The sequence below is a fragment of the Hakea prostrata genome, chromosome 1, assembly GCF_041222555.1.
Source record: "Hakea prostrata isolate BN-2017 chromosome 1, UWA_Hpros_2, whole genome shotgun sequence".
NCBI lineage: Eukaryota > Viridiplantae > Streptophyta > Magnoliopsida > Proteales > Proteaceae > Hakea > Hakea prostrata.
The window spans coordinates 34,274,669-34,292,865 of NC_142600.1; the positions used below are offsets into that span (position 1 = coordinate 34,274,669).

General features: G+C 37.4%; 1 long non-coding RNA gene across 1 annotated transcript; it reads left to right on the forward strand.

Annotated features, from left to right (window-relative positions):
- Positions 1–2,888: 2,888 nt before the first annotated feature.
- On the forward strand, positions 2,889–8,342 carry LOC149028808 (uncharacterized). Its single transcript, XR_016170624.1, has 4 exons — positions 2,889–3,111; positions 4,163–4,279; positions 4,361–4,419; positions 6,578–8,342. It is a non-coding gene; the product is annotated as an uncharacterized LOC149028808 (long non-coding RNA).
- The last annotated feature ends 9,855 nt before the right edge of the window (positions 8,343–18,197 follow it).

The following is an 18,197-nucleotide window of genomic DNA, read 5'->3' on the forward strand; positions in this document are numbered from 1 at the left end:
GCTAAACCTAGGATAAAACACATCATACAATCAGTCGTTAATATGGTCTAAACAAGAACATAATTATAAACTGAAAAAAAAGAAAAAAAAAAAGAAGAAGATTGTAAACCATGAATAAATCCTACCAGAAACAGATTTAAATTTAAACAATAACATTCATATAGTTAACAACTTAATAACACAGAGCCTAAATTGTTAACAATACGTAAACTCCCAACGTGACATAATTGGATTGTATCCAAACAAATGTATATTTGAATCAAAACAAGATATAAGCAATAATAGTCACTCTTAGAAATACACTACATTAACAAAATATAAAAACAAAAAATTATTTGTTAATTACAGTGTTAAACCCAACCTGGCTGACCCAGATTGCAACCTCAGAAAATTATTCAATAAAGCTATAGGAACCTGAATCAGATATACACTTACTAGACAAATACTTAGATGCCATATTACATTTGTTTATTAACAATAAATGACTAGAATCGAATTGGGAGAACCAGCTCCAAACATGTATATTATAATTAGAGAACTTTGAACAATCTTACAGACAAAGATAATATAGTACACAAATTGAGAGAACTATAATCTAAAAAATCAGATACACATGACTGATTTCACATTTAAGGGTCAAGAAAAAATCACAACAAAAATTGAGTGAAGAAACACAGCTAAGAATAATATCAAAGGCCTCTAGTCAAAAAACCCCAAAGAACTCCCATGAATCAAATCCCAACAAGATTCAAATTCATGAAGACTGAATAAAACAAGATGTAAGACCACTCAGATATGTCAAGAATTAAATCTAAGCCTCTAAATACAATCTAAAATTATCTCAAAGATGATTTGAAACATTACAATGTTGGCCAAAGCTTGCAACATTAACAAACAACAGATAAATTATTCACAATTGCAAACAATTAACACCAAGAACATACCAACTAATCAAAGCATATAATGACAGATAGAATAGATCTCATAATCAAGGCATAAACTATCAAAACATATCAATTTCATGCAGACATTCCTTAGCCGAACTTGATTAACCAAAAATAGTTAACCTAATCAGAAAATTGTTTGCAAAATTGATCAATTAACATGCCAATAATCATCACAAAGATCCTAAATCACAAATTGAACAATTAGAAGCAAAAAACCCCAAATCCCCCCAAAGGTGGTATGTTAAAAAACTCAACTTCCCTAGGGGAGGTCTTGGGTTCGCACCCACTCGGCGGCATTAATATAAAGCTCCCCCCGAGGAAGTAAATTGTGGTGCGCAAAAGCTGGCCGGGATAAACCTCAGATTAAATAAATAAATAAATAAATAAATAAAAACCAAATCCCTACTCTAACATAAGGGCCTGTTTGGTTACATGAATCCAAAAATTTGAAATCTATGGATTAATAAATTTGAGAATTATACCTGTTTGGTTGTAAAAATCTATAGATTCATGAAATCTAGAGATTCACCTTTTTACGCTAACACGTAAATCTGAAGATTTAAAGGTGAATTTATAGATTTATGGGTAAGGGGTGAAATCCAGAGATTTCAAAAAAGCTATACTTTTGCACATTCACAAAAATCACGTCGATCAAATAGTTTTTTAGAATGAATCCACAGATTTAATTCCACAACCAAACATTTAATTTTATAAAGGGTAAATATCACTTACCTCCCTTTTAGCTGGACAAATAGCACTTACACCCCCTCTTAGTTGGATAATATCACTTACCTCCCCTCTTATCTAGCAAATATATCAAACACCTCCCCTATGTTAACTTTCTCGGTTAAATTTAATTTTTACCCATTAAATATTTTTCTAAAACCCCAAAGTAATCCTTAGCAATTTTTTTTTAATTTGAATCCTAAATTACCTTAATCACTTTAATGGTTAAAATACTAAATTATCCTCAATTTAAATAATTGTTAAATACCAAAACACCATAGTTAAAACCTAAATTATCTTTAATTAAAAAAAGCCCAACATACCTACCAACGGGGGTTGATCCAAGTGGTAAGCAGCTTGGTCCGCTTAAGCAAGGTTCTGGTATCGAAACATTGTGGATGCAAAAAATCTCCGCTGGGAGACTCACCCACCACAGCCAAGTGTGCGACCCGGGTCGAACACCGGATTAGTCAATGCAAAGCCTTGGAAACCGGGGTTGGCAACAAAAAAAAAAAAAAGCCAACCTACCTTTTATTAAAAAAAATATTTATCAAACAATTAAAAAACCCAAAATAATAGACGTATTTAATTTTATCAACATACTTTTTTTTTAATTGCATTTTTAATTTTACTTTATAGTAGTACGTGTTTTTTTAATTGTTTGATAATTTTTTAAAAAAAGAGAGGATATGTTGGGTTTTTAATAATTAAAGATAATTTGGATTTTAACTATGGTGTTTTGGTTTTTATAATGATTTTAATTGAGAGTAATTTAATATTTTAACTATTAAGTTGATTATGATAATTTAGGGTTTAAAATAAAATAATTTTAGCCAAGGTTAGTTTGGGATTTAAAAAATATATTTAACGTTAAAAGTTAAATTTAACCGATAAAGTTAATAGAGAGGAGGTGTTTGATATATTTACTAGATAAGAGGGGAGGTAAGTGATATTATCCAACTAAGAGGGGGTGTAAGTGCTATTTGTCCAATTAAGAGGGGAGGTAAGTGATATTTACCCTTTTATAAATTATGACTCTATAGATTTGAAATCTATATAATTGAAATTTCTAGATATTTGAAATCTCCAGACTCAATTAACGTAACAGACCCTAATAAAGTTTCATGAAAAAATTAAACAAAACACAAACGATAATTCTGTAAAAAATCAATAATCAAATAGGATAGTCATATCCATAGCCGGATGATACTAATCAAAGCAACCCTTAAAAAATCATCAAGGACCGAATCAGGAATCAGGAAACCAAGGAACCGAAGCTCTGACGCCACTGTTAGGCATTAGGAAGTCAAAACTGAAAGAGCGAGACTGCATGCGATCTGCATAAAATCCTGTAACCGATCGAGCTTGTGGATCTTCAGGATTTTCCTCTGTTCGATTCGAAAGAGGCTTGGGATTTCTCCTCGAGCGCATCGAGGTGGTAAGTTCGCAGATCTATAATTTTTGTTTTTATCTAACTTCAGATCCGTTTCGTCAATGTAGGAAAAATGTGGTTTTTATGCTCAGATGTTGTGATTTACCAAGTATTCTCCTCATTATATTCGTGAATCATTGCTTCTTCTCCTTCTTCTTTTGTTCTTGCGGTATTGCGCTGGATATTGATCTGTGCCCTCGTTTTTGGGCTCCAAGTGATCTCGATTTTGTGGGTTTTTTATCGGTTCCGCCTTTGGCTTGATCTGATCTAAGATTATCTCATGACCGGAGTAGTTACAGGAGTTCATGCAGTCTCTTTCAATTTGAATGAAAGCTTTTATTTTCCATGGTGGAACTTAAAAAGCAGAATTTACCGGCTTCATGATGCAAATGTTGTTACTTTCTATGATGACTTTCAAAAGGCCCAATTGCATAGCCGAGAATTAATCATTCTGAAAAGCATAACCCACTTCATTGAATCGTGCTTGATATGAGTTATTTATTTTTAAAGAGGATCCATCTACATTACTTTTAATCCATCTACTTTTAATCCATCTATGTAAGTTGGAGCTTTCCATCTAATCTCAACTCAAGGTTTGTTTAAACTACACATCGTTTTCGTATTACCATTGTAACTGAACTACTCCTCGGTGTTCTGAATAATATTGAACAACAATTGTTTAGGAGTTTTTGGTGAATCTCCATGAGCTTTATCATTTATAACTTTTCCATATGACCCAAAGCAAGTTGGACACAAGGAAAAATTTCCTCCTCGGTGTTCTGAAAGCTAAATTCTTGCTCCTGCCTGTTATTTGAGGAAGAAATCCCTTAATAAGGGGATGGAGTTTATGATGAAGTGAAATGCAAACTTAAGCTCAATGGCTTATCCTCAGATACCGGTTTGAGTAAATTATATTGGCATGTGTTTATTAATTTTTTTGGCATTTATTTCTTCCCTTATCCTCTATTTGAAAATATGAAGACAGGACATCTTGGCTTTTTTGATACAATGCAAATTAGCATACACAATGAATGACCCTATAATCATTGTCTTGCAGATAATTTAGAGCCAAAAGGCCATGGGGCCTGCTCATTCTATTAGTTTGTTCGTCATACTAATAGCTTCTGCAGAGTTTGACATAGAGCAACCACAACTCTGGCATGATAATTACAAGGTATTTTCTGTTTCTGTATAAACCATCTTAAATCCTTCCTTAATGCATTTAATAACTTCGCCATGCATGTTTCCATCTCAGTTAATCAATAAAATCAAGGATGCGCACGCAAATCGGACCAACGATTTACCAGGATATAGGTTTGTTTGTATCCTTTACCTAATCAATGTTTTTTTCACTTATAATTTAATCTCTTTCTAGCGCTGTGCCTCTGTATGTGTGTGTGCGCGTGCGTGCTTGTGCACTTGTGTACGTGTGTGAGAACTTAACGATGACATTCTACTGCTCCTGAAGATGCAGAAACGTATGATTCATTTATATCTCCAAAGGAAATTTAGCCGAATATTAGATACATGAACAAGATTTATTACATCTCATAAATTCTAGGTAAATAATATGCTCAATACTCAAATTAGCTAAAAGTTAAAAAAGAACGTGAACATATATAAAATTTTAGGAGCCATAAATAGTCAGCCGTTTGTTATCATTTGCTAACAATTACTGTAGACTGCCAATGATTGTTTCTTATACAGTGGTATGACATTAATCACAACAAAAGTAAATGCGATATTATATATTTGACTGCGGTAATATTTTTCCGCTGCCATTTGTCAGATCTATCAGCACCATTAATTATCGATCTTGGTTGGTGCCAATTAATATGGTATCGTGATAATTGCCATTTGAGTGAGCGATTTATGTATTATACGGTAGTATTACATTACCACAGTTTTTAATGTGAGTATGCAGAAGCTTTAATAAATAACTACCTCTAATTGGCAGCAGTTATTATAGGGCATATTTGATAAGGTTTTTTTTTTATTTTTTTTATTTTAAATATTGTAATTAAGTTGAATGTAATACTATATATTTTCAGTGATAATGTATTTTTATGATATAACCCAGGGTGTTGGTTAGATCTTCTAGGTTCTTCTTGAATAAGAGCCCGCACTAATTAAGGGTAGGATAGGTTTGGCTAGGCTGGGGCTTTGGGTCCGTCTTTGCTGGTTCGTAATTCGAAGAGAGGGTTTAAGAAGGTCTGAATGTTCAAACTTAGGGTTTTGGAAGTTCTAAGAAATCTGCAGAAATTCTTCTCAAGGAAGAAGATGAAGTGCAGATTTTTCAGACCTTAGGGAGATAGGGTTTGAATGGTCTGATCGGGCTGAAATTGGGGGGTCACTAGGGGAAGCAACCTTTACCCATAAACAAACTCATATTGAATGATGGATGTGGTTTTTAACCTTTCTTAACATACCCCAAACTGATATCGTAATGGCTGCATGATGCAAGCACATGGTACAAAAGAAGCAGAGGAGACTAATGAGCTTAAAGAACAAAGTGAACATGTCCAAGCCTTTGCAGATCATTTTTTAGTTTCAGTCAGCCAAAAAGCAGCAGTAGGTCTGATATGAAAATGACACCTACGTATTACAATCTATCTCACTCACACCTTATTGCTAATTAACTAGCCTACCAGCAAGTGTTGGGGAAATTTCAGGAGGGAAACGAGGAAACTTAGGCATTTGACTATGAGAAAACCAATTGAAGCTCCAAGACATGGCATGAATGGATGGAGATTGAAGTGGCTGGGTAAGTGAAACCCTCTTTATGCCATCATATGGTATCTCAATCTTAGGTTCAATCATTTGGTAAAAAGTAATGTTGTCAAAAACAGACAGGCACATATAACAAAAATAGAAAGAGTTGCATAACAAAAAGAAAGGTTTCATTTGAAATGATGAATTAAGCAGGATAGATCAGCTAACCTAAGGTCTCAAAACGTTACAAAATGAATTCAAGTCATGCTGCCAATTAAAGAAACCAGCTTTAATTATTCCATAAGTATCTACTAAAAGAAAAGATGTGCCTGTACCAACCCGTCAGTAAAGATCACATAGTATCTAGATGCAAATATCAGGGGCCACAGAGAGCACATATATAAAATGGAAAAATACATAACCATACTTCTGTGTTGAACAAGCTAACAACAAAATTCACAAACACACAAAAACATAAAACACCATGATTTGACTTATTGTCATTTTGATATAAAGAACAGATTAAAAATTAAGGTTTTTCAGCAATGGTTGAGCTCTTCAAGTACCTTTCCACATGCCTCCAGATGGGGGAGAGGGGAAAAAAATAAAAGAACTTAGATTTAAGACAAAAATTATGCATTAGGATCAATAGAATTTTCACCAGAATTATAATATAAAATGATTATTTCCATCCTTTCTATTGTCAACTTTATCATTCTTAACTGCTTTCTAATGTCAACTTTATTATTCTTAACTGCAGGCTCATATGCTGCTACTGACTCCAGCTTCTCCAACTCATGAGACTTATGTTATCTGAAGCATTATCCTTGTGAGTTGATGGATCAGAACCTTTTAGAGGCATTTGTTCAGCTAGTTTATTCTGTTCAACAGTCCTCGATGAACACCCTGGAGGTTTGCTGGTGGTGACAACAGGCCTGCTTGATCGTTGAAAGTTAACCCTGAGATCACATGGCTTCTTAGACTGGGTGGTTTGGTTAGGATTATTGGATAGTAAAGTAACTGTGATGCCCACTGCTGCAGGGTTTGGCTGGGAAGGAACAAAGCCAATAGAATTAGGGAGGTTTAAAGCAGCTTTTAATTGTGGAAGCTGCTCGCTTCCAAATATCTGAGCCAATGATGCTGAAAGGGTAGTCGTTTGAACAAGCTACTCACTGGCTGTCATATTATGAGTAACCGGAGCCACTGAAGTTACTTTTGATGTTCTGGCATCATCCGTTTCTGATTTAGTTATTGGCTGAGCATATGAACAAGTGTGTTTACCATGCTGCGCCCTGCAGGTAATTCTGAGAATATTGACTGTTCTTCCCTACTAAGGGTCGAAGTTTGATTGCTTAAACGATGAGGATGGACAATTTGTCTCTCTGCTCAATCATGTTAAAGCTTGAACTTCTGGCCCCCATGATTGAACCATTGCCCAGGTATGGGAAACCTTGGCAGAACAGAGCTGCTCCCGCACAGGAAAGCATTACCTGCATCCCCTCTCAAACTGGGATGTTGTGGTTGGTGAAAAGTTTCTTGAGTTGTCTTCTGTTCATAGGTAGGTACAAAGATCCCAGTTGGTGTTCCAGATTGTAAATTTTGAGGTGTTATTATCATATAAATCGAAATTAGAAATTGTAATTATGGGATGATGGATCCAAGAACATTGGAGGGTTGATAGAGGACCCGGTTAGAGCTTATGTAATATCTATGAAAGAGTTTGTTAAACCTCAAATGCATTTGTAGTCAAGGCATTGATGTTCTTTCTTATGATGTTGTGAACTTTGTAAATGGTCAGGTTTGTTGCTGATTTTGTGTAAGATATAGAGTGGGTGAAGATCAGTATTTGATGAACAATCAAATGGGGCTAAGCCCCAAAGTAAATTCCATTTTTGTGCCAATTATCTGACAGATCAGTCCAACACCGGTAATCTGTATGTTCTATGTTTTCTCAAGGGAAGGCTCTCACTTAGATTTCAAAATTGTTAAAATTGTGAGTTTCTTCAATTTTATGTTTCTGTGCATACATAGAGATCCATATGGTATGGGTTTTAACAGTTCTAACTTCTAAGAGAAATAATTGGCTATTGAGGGATTTGCATATAAACTTGCCATTTTGGACTTGATTTTGAGGCCATGGCAGTGCAAGGAAGATGAAGCAATCATTAATGTTGATTATTGCAGATGGAACTCCGCTGTGTTTGGAGATCCATCATGTCATCCAGAATGTATTGAGTTTGGCCTCCAGGTTCATGGCCATTCCATTCTATCACAGTAGTAATAAACGATAGTGTGTAATGCAGTAGCTGAATCTCATGCCAGTAAGGCTCTGATTCTTTGGCCATGTTTTTTCCATGTTTTCATGACCTTTGTAATTGTGATTCCATTCGTGGGTCATTCTTAATTATATAGAGCCGTCTCTAAAAAAGAAAATAATAATAAAATAAAATAAAATAAAATTTTAAGGACATTCCAAAACATATAGCAACAATTATTGACATCCTAAAAATATAATAAATCAACAAACCCACCCCGAGAGGTATTTGAATCGTTACCCTCCGTTAAAATTATTCAATTAAGCTCTGCAACTAGCCAGAGCTCTGTGGTGATCCATTGCTAACTTAATCTTCAGAGCTGGCTTCCCGACCGCAGAGTCGGCCCACGTCTAACCTTGTTTTGCAGGCAAACATTAAGGGATCTGAAGGCTAAAGAATTTTTGGATGCATCGGAGGTGGAGACAGACGAAGAATAAGTTAGCAAGAAAGGAGAAGGCAAAAGAAAAAGATCAAGGACGAACAAAAACAACAACAAAAAAGTTTACTTGATGGAAGAGCATACGAGCTCTTCATCCTCCATAGAGTCCAGGACCTCTCGATTAGCTGGCATTCGGGCGTTGACAGCCCAATCACAAGCCAAGTCAGTATCACGGGAGACCAGATTCCCGAGCCTTCAACTTCTAGGGGGGATGTAAGCACTCCCCTGCTCGACCCTGCTCCTTTTTGAAGCAGCATCGCCCGCCAAGTTTTTCTTCCTCTTGGCTAGGTTGAAGTCTTCCTAGGTGGATTCGGTGACATCAACAGGTTCTTTTCCCTAGGCAATAGGTTATTGTCAAACCTTTAGAAGCCCCTTAGGGGCATTGGAAACAACCTCCAGCGCAAGCTTTGGATGGGCTGCCCGATCCTCGGCAGCCTCAAAGCCTTGGTTAGCCAAGGCCTTAACACCTTTGGATTATACTTGGGAGGCACTACAAAACAAAGGAGGGTTAGTACAATAAAGAATATGCATAAAACAACAAGGAAAAGTTATAAGGGATCGGGAGCTCACCACAGGCTAAACCCCACCACTGAAGAACCGCCTCATACTCCATGGCAAGGCCATGGATCTCTTGATGCACTCAAATAGCCTTTATCTTTTGAATATCCTTGTCCTCGGCAGGAGAGATGGGAAGAGGACGATTCACCTAGGTGTAGGAGTTTCGGTGGCTCCAGGTGATCGGGAAGTTAAGTTCGGAAGGTGTTGCTCGACAAAATAAATACTGATGGCGACACCCCTTATGGTTTGATGGACCGGTCCCTTCAGCAAGGGTGTTGCCCGACGATCCTAGCTCACTCTTGGGATGCTTGGAGAAAAAGACCCAACCCTGAGGGTTGGACTTACTAAGATAGTAGAATTGGGAGAACAAAGAAAGTGAAGGGGTGATTTCGAGGTCGAGACACAATCCGATGAAGCCTATGATATGTCTCTAGCTATTTGGGAGAAGCATACTGAGACAAAGGTCCCAATGGTTAAGAATTTCAGCTAGAGAGTAGAGTAGAAGGGAAATCTCACCCCACTCTTTAGAGTATCAACATAAATTAAGAACTCTTCGGGAGGGTTCGAATCAGCTCTCTCATCTGGGTTAGGAACCCGAAGGAGATACGAGAAAGGAAGAGAGAAAGTTGGAGGAGATTTCTTCCACTTTGGTGTGGGGAATATGGGAAAATTGAAGGAGGGGCAATTTGCAGGCCTCTTTGACGGTCAGGAACTCCCAACAATCGCTTGATGAGAAGCCTTTTGCTTTCGGGAAGGGGAGGGAGAAATGATTATACCCTCAACAACATTCCCTAGTTGTTCCCTAGGGTTTGAGAGAATGGAGGACAACCAACAATCGATGATCCTCGCATTCTTATTGCCCGATAGATCAACCGAAGACGAAGGGCTGGGTTGGTTAGCCGAATCATCTCCGTCAATCGAATGATTGACGGAATCATCATTAGAGGTTTTGCCACTACCCATTGAAAAAGGAAGAACATGTTCTAAAGTTTGGCTGAAAAAGGAGAAGGATTTAAAACCTAAGTGATTCTATGGGAAAGATCATGAACCCAAAAAGAGAAAAATAAGGAGATAGAAGAAGGAAGAGAGCTGAAGAACAAGAAACTTACTTGATTCTAGAGTGAGTTGTAGATGCAGGAAGTTGCATATCGAAATTGGAACACTTGTAGTTTCGAAGAACTTGCTAAAGACTTCAAGCACAGGCGAGCTCACGAAATGGCAATGTAAAAGGGGGTTTAAATAGATGTGACAAGGTTTTGGACGAATGATGTCAACTTCAATCAACAGACAAGGATGAAGTCGAGTGGTTGTATTCAACGAGTGAGATTGATTGGGAATCAACGGCTGTAGGACTCTGATGTTTTGAGAAGAGGCCATCATGATGGCGCTGCTCCCTGGGGCCATGTGGCGTAAGGGGCACCAGTTATGAAAGTGGATACAGCTCGATGAACATATCGTTGTGTAGACAAAAGTAATAAATGTGAAGTTTGGAGAACGAGAGGACGTTTGGTTTCCAACCTACCATGTTCGATGATCACGATAGAGAAAAAGCAAACCAAGCAATTGGTCGTTTCATCCCAATCACATGGCTTGGGGGGCTCATGATGAGGATAAAATAATAGCGAACTAGGTTCAACCATGGTCAGGTCATGGAACCCGGTTGGACTAGTCCAAAGGACGAACCAGCAGGTAGGGTGAGGATGAAGGAACTTGATAGTTATGGAAATAATAGCTCTGTGGTGATTCATTGCTAACTTAACCTTCGGAGGTGGTTTCCTGAACACGGAGTCGGCCCATGTCCAACCTTGTTTTAGAAGCAAGCTTTAAGGGATCTGGAGGCTAAACAGTTTTTGGACGCATCAGTAGTATTAAGGATTTATCTTGTCTTCAAGGTACTAAGCCTCTATAATGTGCATTCATTACTAAGTTGTGTTATACACATCTCAAAAATTAAACAGATCAGGGATTCGAGGCCCAACCTAGCAATGGGATGTCTTCCTAGCATTTCTTTGGTGTTGGTCTCCCTAAAGACGAGTTGAATCTGAATTATTACAACATGCATGAGAGTGATCTATCTCTTGTCAGAATTAAGTCAAGGATTGTTTTGATGTTGTCTAGACTCCCCCCCCCCCCCTTTCCAAAAGGCAACTTGTATGTTGTCTAGATTACATACAACTCCAGATCGTCTCCACCCAACATGCCCGTGCCCCCATCCCCTACACTCAAATAAGGCCCGACACAAGGATGGAGGAATGGCGAAGTTGGGTGGAGAGGATTTCTACTCCTCTGGCTATTATTTCAGATGTTGTTATTCAACCTTCATGGGAGGGAGTTGGATTTCCTACACCTACTTCCGGCTGCCCAACTTTATGTCTCACACTCATCTGACACAGGCACCTTGGGCCTACCAATTGTTAGAAGTATCCACAACATCAAGTGGTTTGGATTAAACTTCAAGGGTAAATTCTTCTCTTTGGTTCCTGTAGGAGGTCAAGTTGGTAATAAGGTGAAGGCCATGCATTAAACTTCAGATAAGCAGCTTAAGTTGGAACTTCCATTACTATTATTGGAAAGGAAGCAAAAGTTATGTTTTCAACCAAAGGTGGAATGGTTACGTCACTTACACGGAACACCTCATTAGCTTTGTATGATGAAGTTACAGAAGAATGTGAGGTGTTGTGATCATATAAATTGATGCAAAGAAAAGAAGTGAAGAAATTAGAAATGGTAGTTATGGGATGATGGATCCAAGAACATTGGGGGTGTTGATAGACCCGGTTAAAGCTTATGTTCTATGTATGAAAGAGATTGTTAAACCTCAATTGCATTTATATTAAAGGCATTGATGTTGTCATTTATGATGTGACCTTTGTAAGTGGTTAGGTTTATCAGTGATTCGCTATAAGATGTTGATGGCTCCAAGAACATTGGAGTGTTGATAGTGGACCCAGTTAAAGCTTACTTTCCATGTATGAGAGAGATTGTTAAGCCTCAAATGCATTTGTAGTTGTTGGTGCAGAATTTGCCGGAGTTATAATTCGTAAATCACTCCAATCTCTCTAGATCTGGTTCGACCTGATCTTGTATCCACTCTTACCTACAAAATTGATGAAAAACAATTAGAAACAGAGCCGATCACTTGGATTGCCACTCTGTCTCGAACAATCAAGTCAGTGAGTGAAAAAGGATTAGGGTTGCAGAGCTCCAAAGAGCTCAAAGAGATTTCAATATTTAAGAGCAAGAAAGTGCAGGATGTTTGAGTGAATGAGAGTGTGTTACCCTTTACCTAAGCTTTAGTCCTATTTATAGATTCCATTGACTAACTTAATCTTGCCTGAGCCATCGATTGAACACTGTAGAATCAACAGTTAGGATTAGATCATTGAGTGGCTTTTAGTTTGATCTCGTGTTTGGTTTAAACCGTTGGTTATTGCCGGTCGACTTCAATGCAAACCAGCTTTTAGGTAATTTATCCACAACACGAGCCCCCAAGCTTGCTTACCAAGTCAAAGCCGAATTGAGACTCTGGTTAGGAGGTTTAAGCTTTTCTTCTAATCGTCATAATTGCCTTTGTCTAATCACCTCGAGTTTATTTCTTCACCTGATCTAGGTTGTGAGAATTCTTCAGTATTTGAACACATCTCCGGTCAAGAGAATTTATTAAAACATTGAGTTCATCCTTTAGTTGAAAAAGTTCATCAAAAATTCTGAGCTCATCCTTTGATCAACTAAGTTCATCAGGAATCCTGAGTTCATCTTTTGATTTATATAGCTCATCAGGGGTCCTGAGCTTATCATTTGATCAACGAAGTTCATCAGGTATCGTCAAATTCTTCTCTGAGATGGAGAGTTCATCAATGAATGCTGGATTCATCAGAGCCAATCCTTTGCCTTTGAAGTTAATCATTCAACTTGAAAATTAATTTTCGAACTCGCTGCCCACGTGGTGAGATCTAGACTCACCAATGTTTGATGTTCCAAAATCATAATTAAATTTCAAAACTAGAATTTTGGCTTGCGGTTTGAACTTATTTGGAACTGTATCTTCTTGCCTTGGAAAAGCTCAATCTTTGTAAGTATTTCAAAAATAAACTTAAGCCCCCAAAATCGTTTCGAATATCTAATGAAGACCTCAGCTTGTCTGCATTTCACCATCCCCTCATAAATTCTAACCTTTGTTTTAAGCGGATATGATTGATCTTCCGACATACGGTTTCAATGCCTTTTTCTTGATATCCATCTTCTCCACGTGTTCAATTGCTCTATTCCAAAATCTGGGTAACTCAACCTTTTGTTTCTTCGATGTTGATTTCGATCAGTTACAATCATTGATTTGAATCATCGTATATTTTCCCTCCAAATTTTAAGAGTTCCAATCACGTTGTTTCAATCCCTATATTTACCCCTTCTCTGTTGCATCCTTTCTTGTTCATCTTCTTCTCAGCTCTATCTTTGCCTTTTTTGTTGCCTACAACTTTTTTCATTATTTTGTCAAACTTTTTACGAACCTTCTGATAACTCTATGAAATAGAGTTCAGTTTGGTAATTTTATACTTGAGATAGCTTGATTTAAGAGTATTTTATCTTTGTTTTAGTGTTAGTTGTCATTAGATGTTGTTTTAGTGAGTCTTAACATTTTAAGTCTTGTAAAGGTCCTTTATGTCATTCTTGCATGAATTTCTTTTCAATTAATGGATGAATTTGATTAACCCTCTTTCTCTTAGCATTGTAGGTGAAGACCCATAAGAGAAGAAGAACATGTCTTCTAAATTTGCTGTAAAGAGGCTACAGCATCACGGAGCAAAATATTTCCAGATTGAACTCACATAGAAATGACTAAAAAGGGCTAACTAAATGGGACTTTCTTCTTGTAAATATGTGAATGTTCTCAGCCTTGGATATCAGAAGGGAACATTCTAATCCTACAGTCGAGATTTCTACCCTATCATTGGGGGAATTTTTGGGGAAAAGAGAAAGAGGTTACAAAATGGAAGAAAGGCAGATTTACAATGGAGGAAAGAGGAGAAGAGCTGAGCTCGTGTGGAAGAAACAGACTTGCTGGAGAAAGAGACCTGCTGGATGATAAGAGTACCTGAACTTGTATTTTGAGTTGTAATTATTCAGTGTTCTTTAGTTTTATTGCAGTACAATATATTATCAATGAATTCAGCATGTTAGTTATTGATTAATTTCATTTATTGATTGATCATCCATGAATGAATGCTGTGATTTTAGTTAACTGGAAGGTTAATTGAGTCTAGATGATTGCTTTGAATGGCGTGAGTTGGCTTAATCTTTATTTGGATTTAGCTAATTAGTAGGTTGGGTGAGAATACTCACTTGCCTCATGTTGCCATGATTGGAATTGGGTATAAGTTGCATTATCATTTCATTTCTCCATAGGAATATGAGGATTTTGAATTAGGATGCTAACGCATATGTGGATTGGAAAATGCCATTATGTCTTTTCGTTCCAGGGTCTTGATATACTTTGTGATGTAGTATTGCTATAATATCTGCATTATAAATTTAGGGGAGGGGAAATTGATTCCCAACACTCATATCATTCATTAAAGGTCCTTCTATGGCATATTTTCCATTTAAGTTCTCAAGTTTAATTACCTATCATTTGTTTATTTAGTCCATCAATCACAAATCAATTTTGTTAATCTTGTTTAAATCAGTTTTACTTTTACATTGAAAGTTAAAGATAAAATTCTCCGTGGGATCGATACTCTACTTAATATTTACTACTTGATTGCGACACGTGCACTTGCGTAGCATCTTTAGATACAAGCAACACCTTCCTTTCCCATCTTTCTTTTGCTTCTTCATGGATCATCCTGATAACCCTATTGATCTCTTCAAAACCTGTTTCAGAGGACATACTGTTGATCTTTCCACCATCAGCCACGGTAAAGCTGCCATCTAGGTTGGGTTCCCGTTCCATATGCTCACTATGAGGTAATGGTTCCTTACAAAGATGTAGATACTGAGAAAGAGAAAAAGAACATGAAAACTGTTGGCCCTGAATGGTACCCTGCTAAGATTAAGAAAGCCAAGTTATCCTCTTATCTCCAAGATTACCGCTTTCCTCTAGAATACAAGGCTTGGGTTCTTGAACCTTCTGATCGTGCCCACCTGACTGCTCCTGGAGTTATTGCCATTTATATCAAGTCTCTAGAAGTTGGATTTAGGATTTCTCTAAACAGTAAAATTTGTCCTTGCCAATTGACCCCAAACAATAAGAGACTTGTCAATTGTTTTTGGGTATTTGTTCGAAAATGGGACATAGTCCTTCAACCAATCTCTTCAGGAATTATTACACTTTAAAAGTTGGAAGTCAGTGTGGTTTTCTGCATTTTAAAGGAGAACCATTATCAGTGTCGAACTAGATGATCGTTCTATCTTTGCTGACTCATCCATTCTGCATGATAACAAGGGCTGGAGAGAAAAATCTTTCCTTTGTGCCATCCGCTTCCTAAATTATCACTCCTGATGGGGTTTCCATTCCATTACATCCTTGGCTCCTTTGAATCAGAGGCCTCCTTTGGATGAGTATGCTCATAAAACATGGGATTTGTTTCCCTCTAGCATTCAAATAGATGTTAATGAATTCAAGACTGATGATGGGTTAGCCCGTTATGGTCTCCTACCATGTATATTTCCTTTCGTTTCCTTGTCCTTTTTTTTTCTTTTGAGTTTTTCATAGTGACTTCTCAGGGGTTGGAACTTGGAAAGCCCCTAGCATTGCTGACATTCAGCAGGAGGTTCATGCTGAGAAAGAAGCTAAAATTGCTTCTAAGAAAAGTAAAAGAAAAAAGAATGTTGGAGACAAAGGACTTAATGAAGACAATGATGGTTCTGATGAAGAACATGATGATGTCAAATTGAAGAAAAAGAAAACCAAAAGAGAGAAGAAATTTTGTGGAAAAGGAAAAAGAAGTTGATGAAGAAATTGATGAGACCAATAAAGAAAAGGCCTAAAAAAAGATGAGGACTTCAAAGAGGAGACTTTGGTCCTTGGGACCTTCCTCCAGTCAAGATTTGACATCCTAGAGAAAAAGTTAAGAATGTGCGAACTTCATCTCCCTCGAAGGAGAATCTTGGGGAAAAGAGGAATATAGAGGGGGCAGCCAAGCCTGTCCAGCCCTCTAATCGTGAAGTCTCCACTCTACCTTCCCCAGTTCATCCTTCTGACAGTGAAAGTGAAGTTCCAACCATCCATTCTTTAGAGTTTTTGTCAAAAACAAATGTGTTTTGACTTACCCCTTTTTGGTGAGGTCATTGGATAAGGTCACACTTCTCCCAGAAGAAATCCAGAGGAGGAAACAAGAGGTGAGAACCCTTCAGTTAATTTGATTGACCAAATTAAGAAAGTGATTGAAGAAATCGCTGCTTATGCTGCAGGTGAAGTTGTTGAGCAAATTGCTGATCAACTTTTTGATGAAGATAATCATGAAGGATTATCCCTTGCACCTGTCCACATTCCAGAAGATGCTCCTGCAAATGTTCTAGACATTCCTAATGCTCTAGATATTCCTACTGATGTTCCAGATATTCCTGCTGATGTTCTTGATATTTCAATTAATGTTCTTGTTTTCTCTAATGCTCAGTTAATTCCTGATGTTCCCCTTATTCCAGATATTCATGTCCTTCCCCAAGTTCAGCCCTCAGCTGAAACTAGTAGCCAAGAAAATCTAGTAGCTGAAGTAGTTGATTTTCAAGTCGCTTCTAATGATGCTGCTTTAGCACCACATGATCAAGAAGTTGTTGATGCTACACCAGATCATCAATTAGGTCCAGCTCTTCTTGAAGATAGCTAGAGTGCCGCCGATTGGGAGACCACTTCAAACTCACATGGAATCTGAAAGAAAATCATCTTGCCAATTCGAATTGGGAGGTTGCCTGAGAATGGGGTAATAAAGGCAGAATTCCTCGTGAGAATGGGGAAACTACCGCCATGAATGATTACTGTCTATATTCACATGCTTGGGGGTAAGAATTTCCTAAAATTTTCTCTTCTTTTTGTTGACTTATGATCAATCTTCTATTCTAAATCCTGTTATTAACATTCTGAGTTGGCCTTTTTGATCTATTCATTTTTCCCTTTGCAAGTACTTTAGTGCTGCTTTCAATGCCTTTTTTGAGGTACTAGAAAGAGAAAAAGTTCTTTCTATCGAAAACCAAGAGCTGGTCAAGAGGAACTTTGAACTGATTATGGGCAAGATCTCCCAGAGGCCATTGTTGGAAGCTGAGGTGCCAAATCGGAAAGATCGTTCGAAATTGATGGTTACAATCACTTTCTTCGCCACATGGGAAATTCCTCACAGAAAAATTGATCATGGCCGATGCTCAAAACTTGTTGTGATGAAGTTTGGGGTGAAGCATCTTAAGATTCTCAACCACGATTGAATGAGATCTTTGCAAAAAGATTGTCCGTCGATTCCTCTCCCCAACCATGGACTTTCTTTTCCGTTCGAAAGATTAGTCATCTTGAAGATGATAGCACTTTAGAAGAAGCTGAAAGTGAAGACACCTCTGATGAAGAAAAATTTGAAGAAAAGGTTACTGATAAGTCCAATGATGATAGCTCTGAAGTTGGAAGTTCCAATTCTTGAAGTTATGAATCCGTTGATGAAGACCTTGTTGAAGATGAAGAGAATGATGACGCCCAGCCATAACATTATCTTTTGGTGATGATGCTGACTCCATTGGAATCTTCTTCTTCTCTCTTTTTTACTTTACTATAATTTTGCAAAGAAAATAGTAATAGCATAGTTATACTTTCTCCTCCTTTGAAAAATCTACAAGTATAAAAGTATTTCTTTTTGAAAAAATTGGCTGATAAGAAGCCTTCATGGCTGATGAGAAGCCTTTTGAAAAAATTGGCGGATAAGAAGCTTTCGGGGCTGAAGAGAAGCCTTTTGAAAAAATTGGTTGACAAGAAACCTTCTTGGTCGATGAGAAGCCTTTTGAAAAAATTGGATGATAAGAAGCCTTTGAGGCTGATGAGAAACCTTTTGAAAAAATTGGCTGATAAGAAGCCTTTGTGGCAATATGAGAAG